At 34.8% G+C, this 7,486-nt stretch overlaps 1 long non-coding RNA gene across 1 annotated transcript in view; it reads left to right on the forward strand.

Annotated features, from left to right (window-relative positions):
* Positions 1 to 6,728, forward strand: part of LOC119717218 (uncharacterized) — a 31,848-nt gene extending 25,120 nt beyond the window's left edge. The window contains exon 4 of the long non-coding RNA XR_005266412.2: positions 4,696 to 6,728. This is a non-coding gene — a long non-coding RNA (uncharacterized lncRNA). The remainder of the gene's footprint in view (positions 1 to 4,695) is intronic.
* The last annotated feature ends 758 nt before the right edge of the window (positions 6,729 to 7,486 follow it).

Consider the following 7,486-nt stretch of genomic DNA (forward strand, 5'->3'; position numbering starts at 1 on the left):
GCTTCCTTCCCTCCTTCTCTCCTTTCTTCTTTTCATATGACAGCCATCTGTTAACAGCTCCTCTTGGTTTATGGTGTCTCTTCCAAGCACTATGTTGTGTCGGAATGAAATCAAATTGGGCATCATTGTGGCTTCTGTATGATATAAGCAACTTCTGTGTCACCAAAAACTCAGTGATTTTTTTCAGATGTATTTTGGCAAAGTATTTTTTCATCTATTGTACTGCCTTCTCTGAATTCTTTTATTTCTCTCTGTAAAGCAGAACCCCAAACAACAGGGGACAACAACAAGGACAACAACAACAACAAAATACAAGACCTAGGCTTTTAAATGAGAGCTCTCTGCTTGGTGGAAAATAAATAAATAAATAAATAAATAAAATAAAAAAACATGAAAAGACACAATAATTCCATAATATCTTGTTGTTCTTGGTGATAGAGAATTCATATATATTATTTATTTATTTATCCTGAAATCTGAAATTTCCATGAATCTTTAGCATCTTGGAATTTTCTAAATGCCTGTATTCCAGCTGAATTTGTCATTGAGCTGTACAGGGTCTGCAACCTATCCTTCACTGCCCATTTACATGATTATGCTAATATTGCCTGCCCTGTTTATCCCTTCATCACTTTAGTAAGTGATGTAGCGTGGACATTCACGGTTCCCCCAAAATCTTAGAAAATAATATTTCAAAAGGTAAACTTAGTAGTTCCTGATTAAAGTTTTCTTAATGACATAACTTCAACACCACTGTAACTCTTAAGAAGCTTAATTGTTGAAATTAAAATTGAAAAATTGAAATTAAAGTGCAAAGGACTTCAATTTCTTCCAAAGTGAAGTCTGAAACATTGTGCCTCAAGTCCAAGATTTAGTGCCTGAGATTCTTTTTTTAACATCCTTTCAAAGCCTGTCTGTCTAGCAATAGCAACATATTGCAAATTTTTCTCTTGATCTAATATACAATATCGTATCATGTCACATTGTATTATATTTTATCATCACTTCTATTTCCATCATTGTTTTTCTGATTATATTTGAACTGATCTCAAATGCTTGCTCTTGCCTTTAAATGAACTTTATGGTTCCCCTTTAACTTTCAGTTCGTTATCCTTCACAAAACCTTGAATTTTGCTTACATTACAACACCTATGCAACTACTGAGTTATTGAATCACTTGAGTGATGAGTCACTACTGAGCTACTTTTTCTTCATACATCTCTACATTCCTCCATGTTATTCATTCTGTAAAAATCCTTCATATTTTTTTTATTGTTGTTTTTTTCCTTTCATTCACCCCACTGTCAAACTTCTTTTCATTCATCGTTCTACATTTTCCAAGAGGTTCCAACTTATAATTGCCGTATTATTTTCCTCAGAGTTCCATTTTCTTTCCCTCCTTTCCTCTTTGTTTGTCTTTCTTTAGTTTTGTTTTGTTTCACCTTCACATTTTCCTATTCATTATGGAATTCTAGTCTCAGCATTTTTTCACCTTTACTGTCCCTTTCTCACTTTAGCTATTAATTCTTTTTGCTTCATTTTTTGATAATCAACAAATTTGTGCAACTCAGTTTATGACACATAAACTACTAATTTCTGCTTCTCACTGGAAAGTAGTTTAAAAGGATTTTCAAAAAGAACATTATAAATAAAATACAATATCATTTTATATTCTTCTCCCTAGCTTTGCTTGGGCTCCAGATGCTGTTCTTGTGAATAGAGAAATTATAAAATCAGAAGTGTCAGAAGACAAAAACAAAGAAAATGGAATGGCAAAATATTTTAAAATCACCCTAAGAACATAATGAAAATAAATAAATAAATGAATGTCCCAAACTGAAATAAATTTCTGACTACTATAAATAAGTTTTAATAGCATTGATTTTCAAGATATCCAATCTCTTGGCTAAATGAATTACTAAATGAATTACTAAAAGGATTCTAACTGTGATTTATTATCTAACTATATGTTAAAGAGTTTTTGAAGGGGTTATTTTCATATCTCTCACCATTGATTTAGTAGCATCTGGAACCTACCTTTGTAAACTCTATTTTTATTTTTTTTTTTTTGCCTGTAAATTCTGTGTTTATGGGGATGAGTTTATTTTTGTTTTCTCATTTGTGAGATGAAAATGGGATTTATCTAAGAAATTTCTCAAGATTCACAGTACATCGTTCTTTCCTTTTTTTTTTTTTTTTTTTAGTTACTATTTATACTTCCAGAAAAACAAGCCATTACCAGACATTAGAGAATTAAAAGATCACTTATTTTCAAAGTCTTTGCTAAAATGATTTTCAATCATCATGTTTTGTGTTCGTAAAAGTCTTACAGGTTTACTGAAAAATGTAGATTTCACAGAATTCATTGAAGTGCTTTTGAGGACAATATCCTGAAGATATAAATCAAATTATTTAGTTTCCATGAAATTAGCATACTTAAGGTTGTCTCGATTTGTGCCTCTTCTTCATTTCTGTGAAAGGAAGGATAATATGAAACTGCAAAACTTAGAATAAAGTAAAAGGAAGTCAAATGTTAGACATTTGCATTCTGAGAGTTTGTAGTCACAGATGAAATCTGCAATGCTTTAAATTCTTAATAAGGATCATACCCAAATTCCAGACAATTTTTTCTCTTGAGAGATAAAATTTTTGATTGTTCAGAATTGGAAATTAACTGCTTGTTCATAATTCATTTTTGCTTCCTTACAAAAAATTAACTAATGCTCTGTTCAGTAAGGAGACCTGACAATGTATTATTCCCATGCGAAACTTTCTGCAATCTAGAAAAAAATAAATTTCAGGCCATATCAAGTCATAAGAGATCAAAGAAACAGACCTGATTTAAATAAATGAACATTTATTAGCTTTCCAAAAATATTTGGAACCTTATGAAAGGCATACAATGGGGAAGGCTTTGAAAGAACAGAAGGAATAAAACCAAACTCTTTCAAACTACACAAAAGAGTAACATGAAAATTGAATGATTTTCTTGATTTCGGCTACATGAAGGATAATATATGAGAATTTTTTATAGATGCAGAATGAAAACCCATGATTGTATATGAATGATTGCAGATGCATATGAACACATTGAGTTTTAAGTTTAAGTCTGTATTTAGAACAAAAATAAGTGCTGAAAACAAGTAATATGCTCGAAATTAGACATAAAGAATGGGATTAATTTAACCAAATTTCATATATATGCAATGAAGATTTCAGCACCTAATCTAGTCTTTGTTGCTCCTTTAAATTTTAATGGAGTGAACTGGGCCTTTTCAGGATTCAACTGATCGATCCATCTATGACATCTTTTTTTAAGATGAAGTATATTGAGCCTAGAAACAATTATAATTCATGCATAAGCTTATTATTGTATGAGATAATGCACCTCACTATTGTCTTAATACTTTTAGGAATGGGTCATTAACATTCTGTGTGATAATATCTCCTGTGCTCACAATAACTCTTTCGAAAATTTGTAGAGAACATATGGAAAATATAACAGTTTAAATGAGACTGCAGTAATTTCTGAATCTATGCAGGAAGTATTGGTCATCAATAAACTTTTGGAAAAAAGGCATTAGAAAACTTACTGTGTGTACAAAATACTTTGTTATTGTTTAATATAGTTCTTTAGCAAACACTTAAATCTCAATTCTGATGGCCAAAAATTTCTAACCATTTTCCACTCTGAGCTGAATCATGCACAGTTTACACACTTTTGATTGTGCAGACAAAATAAGCTCATGCTTTGACAGTAGATTATCAGGGGCAATAAATTGGCAGCCTAGTTTGTCCATGCAAAAACACTACAAAGTCTTGTTGCAATTGTCTTTTTGCTTCCAAAGGAGATGTTGATGTAAACAGGAGAAATTAGGAAATTACTATACTTAATTCTAGCTTGTATCACAAAATATTATTGGCTATATAATGCCCAGTTTTTGTGAAATTAATTGATACAATAGTATATCTGACTTTATGGTGCTGTTCTGCTTCTTTCCTTAATCTCAAAGAATTATCTTTTGAAATTGAGTTTTTAGAATTCTAAAGAGCCTTACTCCTTATGACATCATTTTACAAAATAATAAATCATTCAGTTGTAATTGCCCTTTTTATAATGGGTTTTCTTAAAAATAAATAGTTGAAAATTATTTCAAAATATTGAGCCTGATTCTCAAAATGTATTAACATTTAAATTATTCTGAAATCTCTGCACTCAAACTTAGTATAGAACTGATTCAAATAGGGTAACAAATTAATCAAATTATAACTTGATCAGTGAAAATGATCTTCCTTAGAAAAGAAGTGTCTAAAGGTTCAGTCTACTGAATCTATGTTCTTTTAGAGGGCAGGACACTAACCTGAGGAAAATATGATGGGCTTTGCAATCTGCAATTTCCTTTGGCTTCATAAATGACCAGTAACTTCAGGCAATAAGAAACAATAATTACCATGTGCAAGATATAGTTTTTAACACCAGTCTCAGATTAAGATTTGAGCTCTTCTGAACCAACAATTCTTAAGTTGTTCTGACCCAACAATTCTGAGGTCAAATGTCAGATAGCAGGTAATGAGTTATTTAGCAGTGAGAGTGTTAGAGTGCAAATTTCATGCTGTTCTGAAAGTTATGAGATGTTATTAAATGCATGATGAATTAAAAGCAGGCAATTCTATTTTTTATAACCTCCTTTCCAGCTGCATACTGGTTTATTATAAAGAGCATTAACATCACCAAATGTTTCTTGACATAGTGGAAGAAAACACATTGGACACAACACCAGCTACTCCTGAAGTCTAAATTCAGGGTTCAATGACAACATATATTCAAGTGTGCAAATCAAATCAAACTTCCATGAAGTCTTCCATGAAGAACAGAATTCATAGTTAAATATTCCTCTTAAGGGGACATAAGAAGAATGTGTTTGGAGGACTGGTGAAAAAAAAAAAAGAATGAAAAGGATTGTAGTGGGTTTATGTGGCAAGATTTTGGTAGCAGGGGGCCATAGGGGTGGCTTCTGTGAGAAGGATTTAGAAGCTGCCCCATGTTTCGTAAGGGCCCCACTGCTGACCAGAGCCGAGCCAATAAGCGATGTTGTTTTGAGCCTCTGTGAGAGCATATTTAAGACAGGAAAGAAAACGCTGCACCACACACAGCAGCTGGGAGAGTGAGAGGAGTGAGGAACCTTGCAGGTGCCAAGGTCAGTGAAGAAGGAGTGGGAGAGGTGCTCCAGGCACCAGAGCAGAAGTCCTCTGTGGCCTGTGGTGAGGACCATGGTGAAGCAGGATGTCCCCCTGCAGCCCATGGAGTACCACGGTGGAGCAGGGTTCCATGCTGCAGCCCATGGAGGAGACCACGGTGGAGCAAGTGGCCCTGCACCGACGGAGGCTGTGGCCTGTGAAAGACCCCTGCCGGAGCAGATTCCAGACCGGACCTGTAGCCCGTGGAGAGGAGATCACGCAGGAGCAGGTGACCTGGCAGGAGCTGCTGCCCATGGGGGAGACAGGATGGAGCAGTTTTCTCCTGAGGGATGGACCCCATGGTATGGACCCATATCTGGAGCAGTTCTGGAAGAAGTGCTGCCTGTGGGAAGCCCACGCCGGATCAGTTCATCAAGGACTGTATCTTTTGGGAGGGACCCCACAGCACAGGGGACGAGAGTGACCGAGAAGGAGCGGCAGAGAAGAAGCGCTGTAGACTGCCATAACCCCCATTCCCCCATCCCCCTGCACCACTCAGGGGGAGGAGGTGGAAGAGGGTGGGGAAGGTGCTTTTGGTTTCTTTCCTTTGTTTCTCACTGCTTTAGCTTGTTAGTAATAAGCAATAAATCTTACTATCTCCCTATGTCTGTTTTGCCCGTTACAATAATTACTGCGTGATCTCCTTGTCCTTATCTCAACCTCTGAGCCCTTTTCATCATATTTTCTCCCCGTTCCTCTTGAGGAGGGGGAGTGAGAGAGCGGCTGTGGTGGAGCTCAGCTGCCCACTCGACTGGAACCACCATAAAGATAAATGCTTTAACTGAGCATAGTTTAGTTTTACTAGGTTTGAAGCACTGAAATTCTGTGACACTATAAAATCGAAATATAAGAGTTTACTCACTGAGCATTCAGGCCAATGTTAAAATTATCCGTTGTCAAAGGTCACTTGAAGTTAAGCAGATGACACTGAAAGTATTGCTTTTGTTTATTTATTTATTTGTTCGTTGAGAAGGGGTACCGAATGAGCAAAATCAAAATTTTCAGTGATACAGAGGGTAAATGACATAAGAAATAAAATGTCTTAAACTTTTCATAGACACAGAGTAAACATTATTCAAATATGTGTATATGTAAGTAAATCTCTTGATAAAAAGGAATATGCTTCCATTTTGAACCTAAAGAAAATACTCTAGAATTAATATCTTTGCAACATGGAATGGGCAATGAAAAATTAAAATTAATTCTGATTTATTGCAATAGAATACCCTAGAATAGCACTACCTGCATTTTATAGTCAGGGTATTGTGGTAGAACTATTTCCAATATACATTAGGAAAATCTAAATCATGCATAAATTCAGTTTATCCTAGCCACATAGGGAAGATAGACTGATCTTTTTTCTGTCTATACCACAGTGATTCCACTAAACTGTAACTTCAAAAATAAATGAAGTGGAAAGCAAGCATGGAAAGCAAGTTCCACCAAAAAAGGCAAAGCCAAAACCTTCCACCGAGTTCAATGGTCCTGGAATTAAGCTTTATTACAACTAAAGCAGTAAATAAAGCTAATGATGAGTACTTATAAAGTAAGGTTTGCAATCCCTACCAGTCTTATTAAATTTTAATTTCCAGGAAAACTCATATTGGCATGTGTTATATTTCAGAAATATAGGAACTCGTCCTTGAATGAACTCATTTCATTTCTCTTCACTTAGTTTAGCTAGATATTCAATACATACTAAGATCTCCATGGCTCTCTGTAAGAATAATTTATTTATTTATTTATTTACCCAGCCTTTTAATTTCAGCTGAAGAAAGCAGGATACAAGGGTACAAGGAAGCATTTTGAACTAATATTCTGTTAGGTAAACAGTCTGTTCCTAGTCATAATTCATTTTGTTATTCATTTATTTTTTTATTTTAGTCTGAAGCCCAAAGAATCACAGAATCACAGAACTGTAGGGGTTGGAAGGGACCTTGAAAGATCATCGGGTCCAACCCCCCTGCCAAAGCAGGTTCCTCAGAGCAGGAACATTTACGTATTTTAATCCAAACCTTATTTCTTTCTTGAAAAGTATTCTTTTCTGGAAGGTAAGGTCTTAACTTTTAATTTATTTAAGACTATAACATTTTGGGAATTATTCTTTACCACATTCCCTGTGTAATCTAATAACTTGTTGAAAGAGATCCATAATTTCCTTAGAGAACCTTTTTTTGAAGTTTAGAGCAGTTTGCTCATCTTACTTTACTAATCACAAGAGGAAATGTAGAACACTTTCTGTCCTGTG

This window comes from Anas platyrhynchos, chromosome 5 (genome assembly GCF_047663525.1).
Source record: "Anas platyrhynchos isolate ZD024472 breed Pekin duck chromosome 5, IASCAAS_PekinDuck_T2T, whole genome shotgun sequence".
Classification (NCBI taxonomy): Eukaryota; Metazoa; Chordata; class Aves; order Anseriformes; family Anatidae; genus Anas; species Anas platyrhynchos.